We start from the raw sequence: 21,761 nt of genomic DNA, 5'->3' as shown, positions 1-21,761 counted from the left end.
TGTCGCTCATAGACAGAAGTCTTGAGTTCCTTCTCCCAATTAGATATGAAGCTTGAAATCCTTTTTGCAACTTAAGGTTCGCCCAGAGATACCCATCCTGATGAGAAAAGAAAACCGAATTTCCTGCCACAATTGAAGAGAAGCCCCGTTGTCACACCAGCTGAAGGTAGCGGGCCATTCCACTTTCAACTGAAGAGAATTCCCAACTTCCCCTCGCACCACTTGTCGAGTCCTGTCACATCTATTGACACTCGAGGGCAACCCCGTGGATCCTGCAGCAAGATCCAAGGACTCCGAGTTCACACTCAACTAGAGATGAGTCTTGGTGCACTTAGAGCAGCTCCAGTGGAACACAGAGCATCATGTCCCAACATGATCTTAGGCATGAAACCCCCAATGAGCCTCAAAAAACCCTAATTTCCCCATTGAATAGAGAGCAGACTTGACAACCCTTTTAAACTCGGGGCAAAAGCACAGTTCCATCCTCAACAAAGACTAGGCCTGACTCCCCAGTGGGACCTTCATAGCAACCCCAAGATCCCTATGGCCACGGATGAGGAACACTGAGTTTACCCACTCAATTCTAAATGTGGCCCTCATGCCCTGCAGCGACTCGAAAGGAATCCCGAGGTTCCACTTTCAACAGGAAAGCAGACCCGACTTGTCTGAAGCAAAACTAGCGATTTCCAGCGGTTCCTCTCTTAACTCGAGAAGACCTCCGAGCTTCAAGGCGCAACTCGAGAAAAACCATGAAATTCTCCACTCCACACGACAGGACGCCCCTTTCCGCTCCAGCGTCTTAGGAGAAATCCCACATTCCATGTTCTAACTCTAAAGGATACTCGGCACCTTATAGGCAACAAAGTAGATAACCAAGATACCTGGCCAAACCCGAGAAGAGCAGCGAGATTCTTGCCACAGCTCCAGAAAAGAACCATTTTCCACTTCTCATCTCCAGGTGAGGATCGATTCCAACACTTCGTCTCAAAATTAATCCTGATGTTCCCGTCCAATCTGAAGAAAAGGCCAATCTCCCTTTGAAACTCGAGAGGACCCCTTGGAGTCGTGCCACCTTTGAAAAAGACACCAATTTCCCCATCCGCTCGACATAAGGACTGATTCCACTGTACCGATTCAAAGAGAACCCCTGGGTCAACTAACCCCACAGAGGGAGGCCTGACTTCCCAGGGTTATCATTGAGAAAACAGCCCTAGCACAGAAATTCAACGCGACAGGAGGCCTCCCACCCCTTTTACAACTCTAAAAGATAGCGGAGTTCCAAGCCTCACCAAGAGACCTGGCATGACTCCCCTGTTGAATCTTCATAGGAACACTGAGATCCTTGTCATAACTGGAGAGTCACTTAGAGGTTAGCGCCTCAACTCCAGATGAGACCCTATTCCCCTACACTTCCTCGAAGGCATCCAAAGTCTCCTCACTCCTCAAAAGGATTCCGGACCTCTCAGAAACAACTTGAGAGGCTCCTTGAGGTTCCTGTTGCCACGCGAGTGATACAAAAGTTTCCTGCCCCAACTCGAAAAACACTTTGGGATTACCCCTTTCAAGGCGATTTGAGGCCAGATTCCTCTGCATTGACTCGAGAGCAATCACGACCTTCCCCTAGCAACTCGACTTCCCTGAGGTAACAGAGTGTCAACTTGAGTTCCCTGTCGTAACTCGAAAGACAAACATCTCCACGCATCTCTCCAAAAACCAAGCGATGCCACAGGCAACGTCACATGAGGCCCCTTTTTTTCCTGCAGGGCCTGGAGAACAAACCCAAGTTCTCCCTCAATATACAAAGGAGGCTTTAATCAATATTTACAATTCAAGGGGCTCCCAGAATACCCGTCTTCAATCAAGAGAAAGCCCCAGTTTTTGTCCACACCTCTAAAAGAGATCCGTATTCCCAACCTCCTCACAACATGACTGTTCAAGCTCTGCTTCAAATCAAGTGGAATCCTTTCTTCTTCTCCCACCACAAGACGAAGCCTCTGTCTCCAAGTGAAACTCGAGTGCACTCCCTTGGATCCTGCTGCAAGGATAAAGGACTCTGAGTTCCTCTTCCACTCGAGCTAGGTCCTGATGATCTAGCAATCTCCAAGGTAACACCGACTATGACATCACAACTAGACGGGATACCTGAAACCCATGCAGAGCCTATAGAAAAAGCCCTAATGAACCGCTGGATCATGACAATAGGACTGATTCCCGTTTTACAACTCGAAAGGAAAGCAGAATTCCATGCCTCAAATCGAGATGAGATCTGACTCCCCAATCGAAATTTAATAGCAGCCCCGAGATCCCTGTGGCCACTGGAGAGAAACACACAGTTGACCGACTCAATGCTGGATTCGGCCATATTCCTCTGCTGTGCCTCGAGAAGAATCCCGAGGTTTCCCTTCCAACACCATAGACCTGACGTCCCTGGGGCAACACAAGCGACTTCCTGAGGTCCCCGTTCCAACCCGTGTCGAACCCCAAGCTTCCCGCTGCAATTCGAGAAAATCCACAAGATTTTCGCCTCAATGAGAGATGAGGATATTTTCCGCTGCAGAGTCTCAAAAGAAATCCCACTTCCCGCTTCAAAATAGAATGGTTAAATGACATGCTTTATGCGACTCAAAAAATACCCGACATAGCTGTCCTCACTGGGGAGGAGCACACAATTTTAGGACTCAACAGCAGAAGAGGCCATTTTCTCATTCCACATCTCGAGAGTAATCCCGAAGTGCCCCTTCCAACACAAAAGGAGACCTGACTTCCCTGAAGTAACACGAGCGATTTCCTGATGTCCCCGTCGCAACTCGAGAGAGACCCCGAGTTTCCCACCGCAACTCGAGAAAAACCACAAGATTCTGCCCTCAAGGCCAGATGAGGAACATTTCCATATAGATTCTAAAGAGAAGTCCTACATTCCCGCTGGAAACTTAACAAGTTATTTAACATCTTTTGTGTGACTCAAAAATTACATTGACATACCTAGCCCCAGTCGAGAGGAACTCCGAGTTTCCAGCCACAACTGACCAAGTACTCCATTTTGCATTTCTCTTTTCCAGTTGACAGTCGATTTCCTTGCTTTGTCTGGAATGGAAACCGGACGTTCCAGTCGCACACTATGAGGAGGGCGGTATCACCTTAAAACACAGCAAAATCCCCGGGATTTCAAAACACACTTGGAAAAGGTACCGATGTCCCCAACTACTCGAGATATTTTTCGATTTCACTGCACAGAATTAAATGAATCTTCGAGTATCCACTCAGAAACGAGTGGAGTCCTGACTCCCTGAGCATTTTCGATACAATCTCCATGTATAATTTCAACTCGACTGTGGCCAGCACCCCTTTCCAACTCGAGAAGAAAGCGGAATCTATGTCTGAATATGAGACGAGGCCTGACTGCCCAGGTGAATTTTGAAAGCAACCCCGAGAACCCTGTAGCTATTGGAGAGGAATCCTGACTTAAACGGACTAGAATCTAGATGCAGACCTATTTCTCTACAGCGACTCCAAAGGATTCCGAGGTTTCCCTTGCAAAAGGAAAGGCGTTCTGACTTCCCAGAGACAAAACTCCCTGATACTCCCGTCGTTACTCGACAGGATCACCACCCTTCCCAGAGCAAATCAGGAAAATACTAGAGATTCCACTTTCAAAGCAAGATGAGGCCCTTTTACTCCCTGTGGCTCATAGACAGAAGTTTCGAGATCCTTCTCATAATTCGATATGAAGCTTGAAATCCTTGATGCAACTTAAGGGTCTCCCAGATATACCCAGTCAGATGAGAGAAGAAAACCGAATTTCCCACCACAATGGAAGAGAAGCCCCGTGGTCACACGTCAGCTGAAGATAATGGGCCATTCCACTTTCAACTGAAGAGGAATCCCAACTTCCACTCGCACCACTTGTCAAGTCCTGTCACATCTATTGACACTCGAGGGAACCCCTGTGGATCCTGAAGCAAGGTCCAAGGACTCCGAGTTCACACTCAACTAGAGATGAGTCATTGTGCGCTTAGAGCAACTACAGTGGAACACGAAATATCACCTCGCAACATGATCGAAGGCATGAATCCCCCGCTGAGTCTCTCGAAAAAGCAAATTTCCCAATTGAACATGCAGCAGACCTGACAACCCTTTATAAATATGGGTGAAAGCACAGTTCCATCCTCAACAAAGACTAGGCCTGACTCCCCAGTGGAACCTTCATAGCAACCCCAAGATCAATGTGGCCACTGGAGAAGAACACTGAGTTTACCCACTCAAGTCTAAATGTGGCCCTCATGCCCTGCAGGAAGTCGAAAGGAATCCTGAGGTTCCACTTTCAACAGGAAAGCAGACCCGACTTCTCTGAAACAAAACTAGCGAGTCCCAGGTGTTCCTGTCTTAACTCGAGAAGACCTCTGAGTTTCAAAGCGCAACTCAAGAAATACCATGAAATTCTCCACTCCACACGACAGGACGCCCCTTTCCGCTACAGCGTCTTAGGAGAAATCCCACATTCCCTCTTTAAACTCGAAAGTATACTCGGCCCCCTATATGCAATGAAGTAGATAACCAAGATAGCAGCGAAACCTGAGAGGAGCAGCGAGGTTCCTGCCACAGCTCCAGAAGAGAACCGTTTTCCACTTGTCATCTCCAGGTGAGGATCGATTCCTACGCTTCGTCTGGAATTTAAACCTGATGATCCCGTCCAATCTGAAGAGGAGGCCGATCTTCATTAGAAACTCGAGACGACCCCGGGGAGTCATGCCACAATTGAAAAAGACACCGATTTCTCCATCCACTTGACAGAAGGACTGATTCCACTGTACGGATTCAAAGAGATCCCCCGGGAACAACTAACACCACAGAGGGAGGCCTGATTTCCCAGTGGGTTCATGGAGAAAAAGTCCCCAGGACAGAAATTCAACTCGACAGGAGGCCTCCCACCCCTTTTACAACTCAAAAAGATAGTGGAGTTCCATGCCTCAACAAGAGAGGTGGCATGAGTCCCCTGTTGAAACTTCATAGGAACACTGAGATACTTGTCAGAACTGGAGAAGCACCCTGAAATTAGCTCATCAACTCCATATGAGACCCTATTCCTGCTGCACTGACTCGAAAGGCATCCAAAGTCTCCTCCCTCGTCAAAAGGATTCTGGACCTACCAGAAACAACTTGAGAGGCTCCTTGAGGCCCCTGTTGCCACACGAGGGATACAAAAGTTTCCTGCCCCAACTCGAGAAACACTTTGGGATTACCCCTTTCAATGTGAATTGAAGCCCGATTCCTCTGCATTGACTCGAGAGCAATCACGACCTTCCCCTAGCAACTTGACTTCCCTGAGGTAACAGAGTGTCAGCTTGAGTTCCCCGTAGTAACTAGAAAGACAAACATCTCCCCGCAGCTCGCCAAAAACCAACAGATGCCCCAGGCAATGTCAAATGAGGTCCTTTTTTTCCTGCAGCGCCGGGAGAGCAATCCCGAGTTCTCTCTCAACATACGAGGGAGGCTTGAGTCCGTATTTCCAAGTCAAGGGGATCCCAAAATACCCTTCTTCAATTGAGAGAAACCCCGAGTTTCTGTCCTCACCTCTAGAAGAGCTCTTCATTCCCAACGTCCTCACGATATGAGTGTTCAAACCCTGCTTCAAATCAAGTGGAATCCTTTCTTCTTCTCCCACCACAAGAAGAAGCCTGTGTCTCCAATTGAAACTCCAGGGCACTCCCGCGGATCCTGCTGCAATGATAAAGGGCTCTGAGTTCCCGTTCCACTCGAGATACTTCCTGATGATCTAGCAAATCTCCAAGGTAACACCGACTATGACATCACAGCATGATGGGATACCTGACACCCATGTGGAAGCTATACAAAAAGCCCTGATGAACCGCCTGATCATGACACGAGGACTGATTCCCATTTTACAACTCGAAAGGAAAGCAGAATTCCATGCTTCAAATAGAGACTAAACCTGACTCCCCAGAAGAACTTGATAGCAGCCCTGAGATCCCTGTTGCCACTGGAGAGGAACACACAGTTGAACGACTCAACACTGGATATGGCCCTATTCCTCTGTTGCGCTTGGAGAGGAATCCCGAGGTTTCCATTCCAACACGATAGGAGACCTGACTTCCTTGGGGCAACACGAACAACATATTGAGGACCCGTTCCAATTCATGTAGAACCACAAGATTCTCCCCTCAATGTGAGATGAGGACATTTTTCGCTGCAGAGTCTGAAGAGAATTCCACATTCCCGCTTGAAAATAGAACGGATACTTGACACGCTTTATGCGACTCAAAAACTACCCGACATAGCTGTCCCCACTGGAGAGGAGCACACAATTTTAGGACTCAACAGCAGAAGAGGCCATTTTTCCATTCCACATCTCGAGAGTAATCACGAGTGCCCCTTCCAACAAGAAAGGAGACCTGACTTCCCTGAAGCAACATGAGCGATTTCCTGATGTCCCCGTCGCAACTTGAGAGAAGCCCGAGTTTCCCATCCCAGCTTGAGAAAAACCACAAGATTCTGCCCTCAAGGCGAGATGAGGAACATTTCCATGCAGATTCTAAAGCGAAGTCCCACATTCCCTCTGGAAACATAATATGTTATTTAACATCCTGTGTGTGACTCAAAAATTACATCAACATACCTAGCCCCATTTGAGAGGAACAGCGAGTTTCCCTCCACAACTGACAAAGTGCCCCATTTTCCATTCCTCTTTCCCAAATGGCACTTGATTCCCCTGCTTTGTCTGGTATGGAATCCGGATGATCCTGTCGCACACTAGGAGGAGACTGGTACGACCTTGAAACTCAGCAGAATCCTCGGGATTTCAAAACACACTTGAAAAAGGTACCGATATCCCCACCTACTCGAGATATTTTCTGATTCCACTGCACAGATTTAAACGAATCCTCGAGGATCAACTTACATGGCGAGGGGACCCCAGATTCCCCGAGCATTCTCAATACAATCTCCAGGTAGAAATTCAACTCCACTGTGGCCTAACACCCCTTTCCAACGCGAGAAGAAAGCGGAGTTCCATGTCTGAACAGGAGACGAGGCCTGACTCCGCAGGTGAATTTTGAGAGCAACCCTAAGAACCCTGTTGCTACTTGAGAGGAATCCTGATGTTAACGGACTCGAATCTAGATGCAGACCTATATCTCTGCAGCGACTCCAAAGGAATCCCGAGGTTCCCCTTGCTAAAGGAAGGCGTACTTACTTCCCAGAGACAAAACTGGAGGCTACATTACACTACCGACTTTTCTAGAGGATCACAACCCTTGTCCCAGCAACTCATGAAAATCCTCGAGATTTCTCTTTCAAAGCAAGATGAAGCCTTTTTTTCCTGAAGCACATACACAGTCGTCTTGAGTTCCTTCTCCAAATTCTATATGAGGCTTGAATTCCTCTTGCAACTTATTTGTCTCCCAGATATACCTTCCTGATGAGAAGAGAAAACCGAATTTCCTGCCACAATTGAAGAGAAGCCCTGTGGTTATACCTCAGCTGAAGATAATGGGCCATTCCACTTTCAACTGAAGAGGAATCCCAATTTCCGCTTGTACCACATGTCGAGTCCTATCACATCTATTGATACTCGAGGGCAACCCCGAGTACCCTGCAGGAATGTCCAAGGACTCTGAGTTCACACTCAACTAGAGATGAGTCACGGTGTGCTTAAAGCAGCTCCGCTGGAACACGGAATATCACCTGCTAACATGATCTGAGGCATGAATACCCCGCTGAGCTTCTCGAAAAAGCCCTAATTTCCCGATTGAATAGACAGCAGACCTGACAACCCGTTATAAATCGGGGTGAAAGCACAGTTCCATCCTCAACAGAGACTAGGCCTGACTACCCAGTGGAACCTTCTTAGCAACACCAAGATCCCTGTGGCCACTGGAGAGGAGCACTGAGTTTACCCGCTCAAGTGTAAATGTGGTCCTCATGCCATACAGTGACTCAAAAAGAATCCCGAGGTTCCACTTTCAACAGGAAAGCAGACCCGACTTCTCTGAAGCAAAACTAGCGAGTCCCAGTGGTTCCTGTCTTAACTCGAGAAGAACTCTGAGGTTCAAGGCGCAACTCGAGAAAAACCAGTAAATTCTCCACTCCACACGACAGGATGCCCCTTTCCACTAAGGCGTCTTAGGAGAAATCCCACATTCTCTCTTCAAACTCAAAAGGATACTCAGACCCCTATACGCCATGAAGTGGATAACCGAGATACCCGGCCAAACCCGAGAGGAGCAGCGAGGTTCCTGCGACATCTCCAGAAGAGAAACGTTTTCCACTTCTCATCTCCAGGAGAGGATCGATTCCAGTGCTTCGTCTGGAAATTAATCCTGATGTTCCCGGCCAATCTGAAGAAGAGGCCGATTTCCCTTTGAAACTCGAGAGGACCCTGGGGAGTCATGCCACAATTGAAGAAGACACCGATTTCCCCATCCGCTCGACATAAGGACTGATTCCACTGTACCGATTCAAAGGGAACCCCTGGGATCAACTAATACCACAGAGGGAGGCCTGACTTCCAAGGGGGATCATGGCGAAAACAACTCCAGGACAGCAATTCAACTCGACAGGAGTCCTCCCACACCGTTTCCAAGTAGCATATATTATCATAAGTAACCAGTCCAGGTTCGACGCATAAATTTTCCTCTGTTCAAAAAAAAAAAAAAAAAAGAATGGTAATAATAAAAAAAAAAAAGGCAAATAGCATAAAAAAAAAAACAAAGATAGTGGAGTGCCATGCCTCAACAAGAAACGTGGCATGACTCCACTGTTGAAACTTCATAGGAACACTGAAATCCTTTTCAGAACTAGACGTACCAGAGGTTAGTGCCTCAACTCCAGATGAGACCCTATTCCCTGCACTGCCTCGAAAGGCATGCAAAGTCTCCTTACTCAGCAAAAGGATTCCGGATGTCCCAGAGACAACTTGAGAGGCTCTGTGAGACCCCTGTTGACACACGAGGGATCCAAAATTTCCTACCCCAACTCGAGAAACACTTTGGGATTATGTCTTTCAATGCGAATTGAAGCCCGAACCTCTACTTTGACACGAGAGCAATCACGACCTTCCCCTAGCAACTTGACCTCCCTGAGTTAACAGAGTGCCAACTTGAGTTCCCCATTATAACTCGAAAGGAAAGACAAACATCTCCCCACATCTCACCCAAAACCAGGAGATGACCCAGGCAACATCACATGAGGCCCCCTTTTTCCTGCTGTGCCTGGAGAGCAATCCGGAGTTCTCTCTCAACATACGAAGAGTCTTGAATCCCTATTTCCAATTCAAGGAGCTCTCAGAATACCCGTCTTCAATCGAGAGAAACCCCGAGTTTCTGTCAACACCTGTAGAAGAGCTCCGTATTCCCAACCTCCTCACTACATGAGCATTCATACACTGCTTCAAATCAAGTGGAATCCTTTCTTCTTCTCCCACCACAAGAGGAAGCCTCTGTCTCCAATTGAAACTTGAGGGCACTCCCACAGATACTGCTGCAAGGATAAAGGCCTCTGAGATCCCCTTCCACTCGAGATAGGTCCTGATGACCTAGCAAATCTCCATGGTAAAACCGACTATGACATCACAACATGACGGGATACCTGACACCCATACAGAGCCTACAGAAAAATCCCTGATGAACCGCCTGATCACGACAAGAGGACTGATTTCCATTTTACAACTCGAAATGATAGCAGAATTCCATGCCTCAAATCGAGATGAAAACTGATTTCCCTGTATAAACTTGATAGAAGCACCGAGATCCCTGTCGCCACTGGAGAGGAACACATAGTTGACCGACTCAACGATGGATGCGGCACTATTCCTATGCTGTGCCTCGAGAGCAATCCCGAGGTTTTCCTTCCAACACGATAGGAGACCTGACTTCCGTGGGGCAACAAGAGCGATTTCCTGAGGGTCCTGTTCCAACCCGTGTAGAACCCCAATTTTCCCTCCAACTCTAGAAAAATCAAAAGATTCTCTCCTCAATTTAAGATGAGGACATTTTCCGCTGCAGAGTCTCAAGAGAAATCCCACATTCCCTCTTCAAGATAGAACGGGTACTTGACACGCTTTATGCGACTCCAATACTACCCGACATAGCTGTCCCCATTGGAGAAGAGGACACAATTTTAGGACTCAACAGCAGATGAGGCCATTTTCCTATTCCACGTGTCGAGAGTAATGCCGAAGTGCCCCTTCCAACAAGAAAGGAGACCTGACTTCCCTAAAGCTACACGAGCAATTTCCTGATGTCCCTGTCCCAATTCGAGAGAGAACCCTAGTTTCCCGCCACAATTCGAGAAAAAGCACAATATTCAGCCCTAAAGGAGAGATGAGGAACACTTCCATTGCAGATTCTCAAGAGAAGTCCCACATTCCCGCTGGAAACTTAACAAGTTATTTAGAAGCCTTTGTGTGTCTCAAAAATTGCATCAACATAACTAGCCCCAATCGAGAGGAATACCTAGTTTCCCGCAACAACTGACAAAGTACCCTATTCCCAGTCCTCTTTTCCAGATGACAGTCGATTCCCCTGCTTGGTCTGGAATGGAATCCGGACGTTCCCGTCGCACAATATGAGGAGGCCGGTACAACCTTGAAACTCAGCAAAATCCCGGGGATTACAAAACACACTTAGAAAAGGTACCGTGGTCACCACTTACTTAAGATATTTTCTGATTCCACTGCACAAATTCAAATGAATCTTCTAGTATCAACTCACAAAACGAGTGGAGTCCTGACTCCCAGAACATTCTCAATACAATCTCTAAGCAGAAATTCAACTCGACTGTGGCCTAACACACCTTTCCAACTCGAGAAGAATGCGGAGTTCCATGTCTGATCACGAGACGAGGCCTGACTCCCCAGGTGAATGTTGAGAGCAACCCCGAGAACCCTGTTGCTACTGGAGAGGAAACCTGACTTAAACAGACTCGAATCTAGATGCAGACCTATTTCTCTGCAGCAACTCCAAAAAATCCCAAGGTTCCCCCTGCAAAAGGAAAGGCATTCTGACTTCCCAGAGACAAAACAGGAGGTTCCCTGATACTCTCGTCTTTCCTTGACAGGATCACCACCCTTCCCGCAGCAACTCATGAAAAACCTCGAGATTCCACTTTCAAAGTAAGATGAGGCCCTTTATTTCCCTGTCGCTCATAGACAGAAGTCTTGAGTTCCTTCTACCAATTCGATATGAAGCTTGAAATCTTTGATGAAACTTAAGGGTCGCCCAGAGATACCCGTCCCGATTAGAGAAGAAAACCGAATTTCCCGCCACAATTGAAGAGAAGTCCCAAGGTCACAGCTCAGCTGAAGATAATGGGCCATTCCACTTTCTACTGAGGAGGAATCCCAACTTCCCATCGCACCACATGTCGAGTCGTGTCACTTTTATTGACACTCGAGGTAAACATCGTGGATCCTGCAGCAAGGACCAAGGACTCCGAGTTCACACTCAACTAGAGATGAGTCATGGTGCGCTTAGAGCAGCTCCAGTGGAACACGGAGTATCACCTCCAAACATTATCTGAGGCATGAATCCCCCGCTGAGCCTCTCCAAAAAGCCCTAATTTCCCGATTGAACAGACAGCAGACCTGACAACCATTTTAAACTCGTGGCGAAAGCACAATTCCATCCTCAACAAACACTAGGCTTGACTCGCCAGTGGAATCTTCATATCAACACCAGGATCCCTGTGGCCACTAAGAGGAAAACTGAATTTACCCACTCAAGTCTAAATGTGGCCCTCATGCCCTGCAGTGACTCGAAAGGAATCCCGAGGTTCCACTTTCAACAGGAAAGCAGACCCGAATTCTCTGAAACAAAACTAGCGAGACCCAGTGGTCCTGTCTTAACTCCAGAAGAACTCCAAGCTTCAAGGCGCAACACGAGAAAACCATGAAATTCTCCACTCCACACGACAGGACGCCCCTTTCTGCTACAGCGTCTTAGGACAAATCCCACATTCCCTCTTCAAACTCGAAAGAATACTCCGCACCCTATATGCAATGAAGTAGATAACTGAGATACCCAGCCAAACCCGAGAGGAGCAGCGAGGTTTCAGCCACAGCTCCAGAAGAGAACCGTTTTCCACTTCTCATCTCCAGGTGAGGATAGATTCCAACTCTACGTCTGGAAATTAACCCTGATGTTCCCGTCCAATGTGAAGAGGAGGCCGTTCTCCCTTTGAAACTCGAGAGGACCCCAGGGAGTCGTGCCACAATTGAAAAAGACACCGAATTCCCCATCCGCTCGACATAATGATTGATTGCACTGTACCAATTCAAATAAAACCCCTGGGATAAACTAACACCACAGAGGGAGGCCTGACTTCCCAGGGGGATCATGGAGAAAACAACCCCAGAACAGAAGTTCAACTCGACAGGAGGCCTCCCACCAATTTTACAACTCGAAAAGATAGCGGAGTTCCATGCCTCAACAAGAGACGTTGCATGACTCCCTTGTTGAAACTTCATGGGAACACTGAGATACTTGTCAGAACTAGAGGCACCCTGATGTTAGAGCCTCAACTCCAGATGAGACCCTATTCCGCTGCACTGCCTCGAAAGGCATCCAAAGTCTCCTCACTCCTTAAAAGGATTCCAGACGTCCCAGAGACAATTTGAGAGGTTCCATGAGGCCCCTGTTACCATGCGACGGATCCAAAAGTTTCCTGCCCCAACTCGAGAAACACTTTGGGATTACCCCTTTCAATGAAAATTGAAGCCTGATTATTCTGCATTGACTTGAGAGCAATCACGACATTCCCCTTGTAACCTGACTTCCCTGAGGTAACAGAGTGTCAACTTGAATTCAACTTCGTAAATTGAAGGAAAGACAAACATCTCCCCACATCTCTCCAGAAACCAGGAGATGCCCCAGGCCACGTCACATGTGGTCCCTTTTTTCATGCAGCACCTGGGGAGATTCTCAGTAGAAGTCCCACGTTCCCGCTGGAAACTTAACAAGTAATTTAACATCCTATGTGTGACTCAAAAATTGCATCGACATACCTAGCCCAAATAGAGAGGAACACCGAGTTTCCCGCCACAACTGACAAAGTGTCCCGTTTTGCATTACTCTTTTCCAGATGACAGTCGATTCCCCTGCTTTGTCTGGAATGGAATCCGGATGTTACCGTCACACAATATGAGGAGGCCGGTACCACCTTGAAACTCAGCAGAATCCTCGGGATTTCAAAATACCCTTGGAAATGGTACCAATGTCCCCACCTACTCAAGATATTTTCTGATTCCACTGCACAGATTCAAATGAATCCTCGATTATCAACTCAAAAGACGAGTGGAACCCTGATTCCCCGAGCATTCTCAATACAATCTCCAGGTAGAAATTCAACTCCACTGTGGCCTAATACCCCTTTCCAACTCTAGAAGAAAGCAGAGTTCCATGTCTGAACAGGAGACAAGGCATGACTCCGCAGGTGAATTTTGAGAGCAACCCTGAGAACTCTGTTGCTACTGGGGAGGAATCTTGACTTAAACAGACTCGAATCTAGATGCAGACCTATTTCTCTGCAGCGACTCCAAAGGAAACCTGAGGTTCCCCTTGCAAAAGGAAAGGCGTTCTGACTTCCCAGAGACAAAAGTTGAGGCCCCCTGATACTCCCGTCTTTCCTCGACAGGATCACCACCCTTCCCGCAGCAACTCACGGAAAACCTGAGATTCCTCTTCCAAAGCAAGATGAGGCCCTTTTTTTCCTGCCGCACATAGAGAGAAATCTCGATTTACTTCTCCCATTTCGATATGAAGCTTGAAATCCTTGATGCAACTTAAGGTTCGCCAAGAGATACCAGTCCCGATGAGGAAAGAGAACCGAATTTCCCGCCACAGTTGAAGAGAAGTCCCGTGGTCACACCTAAGCTGAAGATAATGGGCCATTCCACTCTCAACTGAAGAGGAATCCCAACTTCCCCTCGCATCACATGTCGAGTCCTATCACATCTATTGACACTCCAGGGCAACACTGTGGATCCTCCAGCAAGGTCCAAGGACTCCGAGTTCACACTCAACTAGAGGTGAGTCATGGTGCGCTTAAAGCAGCTCCAGTGGAACACGGAGTATCACCTCCCAACATGATCTGAAGGCATGAGTCCCCTCTGAGCCTTTCAAAAAAACCTAAATTTCCAGATAGAACAGACAGTATACCTGACAGTCCTTTTAAACTTGGGGAGAAAGCACAGTTTCATCCTCAACAAAGTCTAGGCCTGACTACCCAGTGGAACCTTCATAGCAATCCCAAGATCCCTGTGTCCACTGGAGAAGAAAACTGAGTTTAACCACTCAAGTCTAAATGTGGCCCTCATGCCCTGCAGCAACTCAAAAGTAATCCTGAGGTTCCACTTTCAACAAAAAAGCAGACCTGACTTCTCTGAAGCAAAGCTCGCGAGTCCCAGTGGTTCCTGTTTAACTCGAGAAGACCTCCAAGCTTCAAGGCGCAACTTGAGAAAAACCATGAAATTCTCCATTCCACACGACAGGACACACCGTTCTGCTACAGCTTCTTAGGAGAAATCCCACATTCCCTCTTCAAACTCACAAGGATATTCGGCACTCTATACACAATGAAGTAAATAAACGAGATACCCCACCAAAACCAAGAGGAGCAGCGAGGTTCCTGCTGCAGCTCCAGAAGAGAACCATTTTCCACTTCTCAGCTACAGGGGAGGATCGATTCCAACGCTTCGTCTGGAAATTAATCCTGATATTCACGTCCAATCTGAAGAGGAGGCCGATCTCCTTTTGAAACTACAGAGGACCCCAGGGAGTCGTGCCACAATTGAAAAAGACACCAATTTCCCCATCCACTCGACATAAGGACTGATTCCACTGTACCGATTCAAAGAGAACCCATAGGATCAACTAACACCACAGAGGGAGGCCTGACTTCCCAGGTTGATCATGGAGAAACAGCCTCAGGACAGAAATTCAACTTGAGAGGCGGCCTCCCACCCGTTTTACAACTCGAAAAGATAGCGGAGTTCCATGCCTCAAGAAGAGACGTGGCATGACTCCCCTGTTGAAATATCATAGGAACACTGAGATCCTTGTCAGAACTAGAGAGGCACCCTGTCATTAGCGCCTCAACTCCAGATGAGACCCTTTCCCCTGCACTGCCTCGAAAGTCATCCAAGGTCTCCTCAATCCTCAAAGGATATCAGACGTTTCAGAGACAACTTGAGGGGCTCCGAGAGGCCCTTGTTGCCACGCGAGGGATCCAAAAGGTTCTGGCCCCAACTTGAGAAACACTTTGGATTACCCCTTTCAATGCGAATTGATGCCTGATTCCTCTGCATTGACTCGAGAACAATCACGACCTTCCCCTAGCAACTTGACTTCCCTGAGGTAACAGAGTGTCAACTTGAGATTCCCGTCAGAAATGGAAAGACAAACATCTCCCCGCATCCCGTCAAAAACCAGCACATGCTACAGGCAACGTCACATGAGGTCATTTTTTTCCTGAAGCTCCTGGAGACCAATCCCGAGTTCTCTCTCAACATACGAAGAGGGATTGAATCCCTACTTACAATTCAAGGGGCTCCCAGAATAACCGTCTTCAATCGAGAGAAACAACAAGGTTTGTCCACACCTCTAGAAGAGCTCAGTATTCACAACCTCCTCACGATGTGAGCGTTCAAATCCTGCTTCAAATCAACTGGAATCCTTTCTATTTCTCCCACCACAAGAGGAAGCCTCTGTCTCTAATTGAAACTGAGGCCACTCCCGCGGATCCTGCTGCAAGGGTAAAGGACTCTGAGTTCCCCTTCCACTCGAGATAGGTCCTGATGATCTAGCAAATCTCCAAGGTAACACCGACTGTGACATCACAACATGACAGGATACCTGACACCCATGCGGAGCCTATAGAATAAGCCCTAATGAACCGCCGGATCACGACACGAGGACTGATTCCCATTTTACAACTCGAAAGGAAAGCAGAATTCCATGCCTCATATCGAGACAAAACCTGACTCCCCAGTAAAGGGTTGATAGCAGCTCCGAGATCCCTGTCGCCACTGGAGAGGAACACACAGTTCACCGATGCATCGCTGGATACGGTCCTATTCCTCTGCTGTGGCTCAAGAGGAATCCTGAGGTTTCCCTTCCAACAGGATAGGAGACCTGACTTCCCTGGGGCAACACGAGCTACTTCCTGAGGTCCCCGTTCCAACCCGTGTAGAACCCCAAGCTTCCCACCTCAACGCAAGAAAAACCACAAGATTCTCCCCTCAATGAGAGATGAGGACATTTTCCACCGCAGAGTCTCAGGAGAAATCCCACATTCCCGCTTGTAAATAGAATGGGTACTTGACACCCTTTATGCGAATCCAAAACTACCCGACATAGGTGTCCTCAATGGAGAGGAACACACAATTTTAGGACTCAACAGCAGAAGAAGCTATTTTCTCATTCCACGTCTCGAGAGTAATCCCGAAGTGCCACTTCCAACACGAAAGGAGACCTGACTTCCCTGAAGCAACACGAGCAATTTCCTGATGTCCCCGTCACAACATGAGATAGATCCCGAGTTTCCCACCACAACTCGAGAAAAACCACAAGATTCTGCCCTCAAGGCAAGATGAGGAACATTTCCATGCAGATTCTCAAGAGAAGTCCCACATTCCCACTGGAAACTTAAAAAGTTTTTTAAAATCCTTTGTGTGACTCAACAATTACATCTACATACCTAGCCCCATCTAAAGGAACACCAAGTTACACACCACAACTGACAAAGTGCACCGTTTTCCATTCCTCTTTTCCAGATGACATTAGATTTCCCTGCTTTGTCTGGAATGGAATCCAGACCTTCCTGTCGCACACTATGAGGAGGCCAGTACCACCTTGAATCTCAGGAGAATCCCCGGGATTTCAAAACACACTTGGAAAAGGTACCAATGTTCACACCTACTCTAGACATTTTTTGGTTCCACTGTACAGATTCAAATGAATCCTCGAGGATCAACTCACAAAACGAGGGGACCTCTGATTTTCCGATCAATCTCAATACCATCTCCAGGTAGAAATTCAACTCGACTGTGGCCTTACACTACTTTCCAACTCGAGAAGAAAGCAGAGTTCCATGTCTGAACACGAGACGAGGCCTGACTCCCCAGGTGAATTTGGAGAGCAACCCTGAGAACGCTGTTGCTACTGGAGAGGAATCCTGACTTAAATGGACTCGAATCTAGAGGCAGACCTATTTCTCTCGAGCGACTCCAAAGGAATCCCGAGGTTCCCCTTGCAAAAGGAAAGGCGTTCGGACTTCCCAGAGACAAAACCAAAGTTTCCCTGATACTTCCGTCTTTCCTTGACAGAATCACCACCCTTCCCGCAGCAACTCACGAAAAACCTTGAGATTCCTCTTTCATAGCAAGATAAGGCGTGTTTTTTTTTTTTTTTCCTTATCGCTCATACACAGAAGTCTCGGGTTCCTTCTCCCAATTCGATATGAGGCTTGAATTTCTTGATGCAACTTGAGGGTCGCCCAGATATACCGGTCCCGATGAGAGAGGAAAAGCGAATGTCCCACCACAATTAAGAGAAGCCCCGTGGTCACACTTCAGCTGAAGATAATGGGCCATTCCACTTTCAACTAAAGAGGAATCCCAACTTCCCCTAGCACCACATGCCGAGTCCTGTCACATCAATTGGCACAAGAGGGCAACCCCGTGGATCCTGAAGAAAAGTCCAAGTACTCCGAGTTCAAACTGAACTAGAGATGAGACATGGTGCGCTTAAAGCAGCTTCAGTGGAACACGGAGTATCAATTCCCAACATGCTCTGAGGCATGAGTCCCCGCTGAGACTCTTCAAAAAGCACAAATTTTCCGATAGAACAGACAGTAGACCTCACAACCCTTTTAAACTTGGGGAGAAAGCACAGTTCCATTCTCAACAAACACTAGGCCTGAACGCAGTGGAACCTTCATAGCAACCCCAAGATACCTGTGGCCACTGGAGAGGAAAACTGAGTTTACCCACTCAAATCTAAATGTAGTCCTAATGCCCTGCAGCAACTCGAAAGGAATTCCGAGGTTCCACTTTCAACAGGAAAGCAGACCCGAATTCTCTGAAGCAAAGCTAGTGCGTCCCATTGGTTCCTGTCTTAATTCGAGATGACCTCCGAGCTTCAAGGTGCAACTCAAGAAAAACCATGAAATTCTCCACTCACACGACAGGAAGCCCCTTTCCGGTACAGCATCTTAGGAGAAATCCCACATTCTCTCTTCAATCTCGAAAGGATCCTCGGCACCATATACGCAATGAAGTAGATAACCGAGATACCCAGCCAAACCCAAGAGGAAAAGCGAATTGCCTGCCACAGCTCCAGAGGAGAACCATTTTCCACTTCTCAGCTACAGGTGAGGATCAATTCCAACGCTTCATCTGGATATTAATCCTGATATTCCCCTCAAATCTGAGGAGGAGGCAGATCTCCCTTTGAAACTCAAGAGGAACCAGGGGAGTCGTGCCACAATTGAAAAAGACACCGATTTCCCCATTCGCTCGACATAAGGACTGATTCCACTGTACCGATTCAAAAAGAACTTGGGGATCAACAAACACCACAGAGGAAGGCCTGACTTCCCAAGGGGATCATGGAGAAAGCAGCCCCAGGTCAGAAATTCAACTCGACAGGAGGACTTCCATCCCTTTTACAACTTGAAAAGTTAGCGGAGTTCCATGCCTCAACAAGAGACGTGGCATGACTCCCCTCTTAAAACTTCATAGGAACACTGAGATCCTTGTCAGAACTGGAGAGGCACCCTGACATTAGCGCCTCAACTCCAGATGATACCCTATTCCCTTTCATTGCCTCAAAAAGCATCCAAAGTCTCCTTACTCCTTAAAAGGATTCCGGATGTCCCAGAAACAACTTGAAAGGTTCCGTGTGGCCCTTGTTGCCATGCGAGGGATACTCGAGTGTCAACTAATAAGACTAGTGGAGCCCTGACTCCCTGAGCATTCTCAGTACAATCTCCAGGTAGAATTTGAAATCGACTGTGGCCTAACACTCCTTTCCAACTCGAGAAGAAAGTGGAGTTCCATCTCAGAACACGAGACGAGGCCTGACACCACATTTGAATTTTGAGAGCAACCCCAAGATCCGTGTTGCTTCTGAAGAGGAATCCTGACTTAAACGGACTCGTATCTATATGCAGACCTATTTCTCTGCAGTGATTCCAAAGGAATCCCGAGGTTCCCCTTACAAAAGGAAAGGCGTTCTGACTTCCCAGAAACAAAACCAAGGTTTCCCTGATACTCCCATCTTTCCTCGACAGGATCACCACCCTTCCCACAGCAACTCACGAAAAACCTCGAGATTCCTCTTTCAGAGCAAGTTGAAGCCCTTTATTTTCCTGCCGCACATAGACAGAAATCTCGAGTTCCTTCTCCCAATTAAATATGAAGCTTGAAATCCTTAATGCAACTTAAGGGTGGCCCAGAGATACCCGCCCCGAGGAGAGAAGAAAACCAAATTTCACGCCACAATTAAAGAGAAGCCCCGTGGTCACAAGTCAGCTGAAGATAATGGGCCATTCCACTTTCAACTGAAGAGGAATCCCAACTTCCCCTCGCACCACATGTCGAGTCATGTCACATCTATTGACATTCGAGGGCAACCCCGTGGATCCTGCAGTAAGGTCCAAGGACTCCGAGTTCACACTCAACTAGAGATGAGTCATGGTGTACTTAAAGTAGCTCCAGAGGAACACGGAGTATCACCTCCCAACATGATCTGAGGCATGAATCCCCCGCTGAGCCTCTCCAAAAAGCACAAATTTCCCGATTGAAGAGACAGCAGACCTGGCAACCCTTTTAAACTCATGACGAAAGGACAGTTCCATTCTCAACAAAGACTAGGCCTGACTACCCGTGGAACCTTCATAGCAACCCCAAGATACCTGTGGCCATTGGAGAGGAAAACTGAGTTTACCCACTCAAGTCTAAATGTGGCCCTCATAACTTGCAGGGACTTGAAAGCAATCCCGAGGTTCCACTTTCAACAGGAAAGCAGATCCGACTTCTCTGAAGCAAAGGTAGCAAGCCCTGGGGTTCCTGTCTTAACTAGAGAAGTCCTCCGAGCTTCAAGGCGCCACTCTAGAAAAACCATGAAATTCTCCACTCCACACGACAGGACGCCCCTTTCCGCTACAGCGTCTTATGAGAAATCCCGCATTTTCTCCTCAATCTCGAAAGGATCCTCGGTACCATATACGCAATGAAGTGGATAACCGAGATACCCAGCCAAACCCAAGAGGCGAAGCGAAGTTCCTGCCACAGCTCCAGAAGCGAACCGTTTTCCACTTGTCATCTCCAGGTGAGGATCGATTCCAAAGCTTCGTCTGGAAATTAAACCTGATGTTCCCATCCAATCTGGAGAGGAGGCCGATCTCCCTTTGAAACTCGAGAGGACACCGGGGAGTCGTGCCACAATTGAAAAAGACACCGATTTACAGATCTGCTCGACATATGGACTGATTCCACTATACCAATTAAAAGAGAACCCCCGGGATGAACTAACACCACAGAGGAAGGCCTGACTTCCGGGGGGAATCTTGGAGAAAACAGCCCCGGGACAAAATTCAACTCGACAGGAGGACTCCCACCACTTTTACAACTTGAAAAGGTAGCAGAGTTCCATGCCTCAGCAAGAGATGTGGCATGACTCCCCTGTTGACACTTCATAGGAACACTGAGATCATTGTCAGAACTGGAGAGGAACCCTGAGGTTAGCGCCTCAACTCCAGATGAGACCCTATACACCTGCACTGCCTCCAAAGGCATCCAAAGTCTCCTTGATCTCAAAAGGATTCCGGACATCCCAGAGATAACTTGAGAGGCTCCGTGAGACCCTGTGGCCACACTAGGGATCCAAAAGTTTCCTGCCCCAACTCGAAAAACACTTTGGGATTACCCTTTTCAATGCAAATTGAAGCCCAATTCCTCTGCATTGACTCGAGATCAATCACAACCTTCCCATAGCAACTTGACTTCCCTGATGTAACAGAGTGTCAAATTGACTTCCCCGTCATAACTCGAAAGGAAAGACAAACATCTCCCCGCATCTAGCCAAAAACCAGGAGATGCCCCAGGCTACGTCACATGAGACCCCTTTTTTCCTGAAGCGCCTGGAAAGCAATCCCGAGTTCTCTCTCAATATAGGAAGGAGTCTTGAATCCCTGTTTACAATTCAAGGGGCTCCCAGAATACCCGTCTTCATTGGAGAGAATCCCCGAGTTTCTGTCCACACCTCTAGAAGAACTCCATATTCCCAACCTCCTCAAGATATGAGCGTTCAAACCCTGCTTCAAATCATGTGGAATCCTTTCTTTTTCTCCCATCACAAGAGGAGGCCTCTGTCTCCAACTGAAACTCGAGGGGACGCCTGCAGATCCTGCTGCAAGGATAAAGGACTCTGAGTTCCCCTTCCACTCAAGTTGGTCCTGATGATGTAGCAAATCTCCAAGGAAACATCGAATATGAGATCACAACTTGACAGGATATCTGACACTCATGCTGAGCCTAAAGGAAAAGCCCAAATGAAGCGCCTGATCACGACACGAGGACTGATTCCCATTTTACAACTCGAAAGGAAAGCAGAATTCCATGCCTCATATCTAGACAAAACCTGACTTCCCAGTAGAAACTTGATAGCAGCCCCACTATCCCTGTCGCCACTGGAGAGGAACACAGAGTTGACCAACTCAATGCTGGATGCGGCCATATTCCTCTG

This window comes from Moschus berezovskii, chromosome 3 (genome assembly GCF_049115385.1).
Source record: "Moschus berezovskii isolate FMDL1 chromosome 3, NW_MosBer_1.0, whole genome shotgun sequence".
Taxonomy (NCBI): domain Eukaryota; kingdom Metazoa; phylum Chordata; class Mammalia; order Artiodactyla; family Moschidae; genus Moschus; species Moschus berezovskii.
This window is presented reverse-complemented; position numbering follows the sequence as displayed.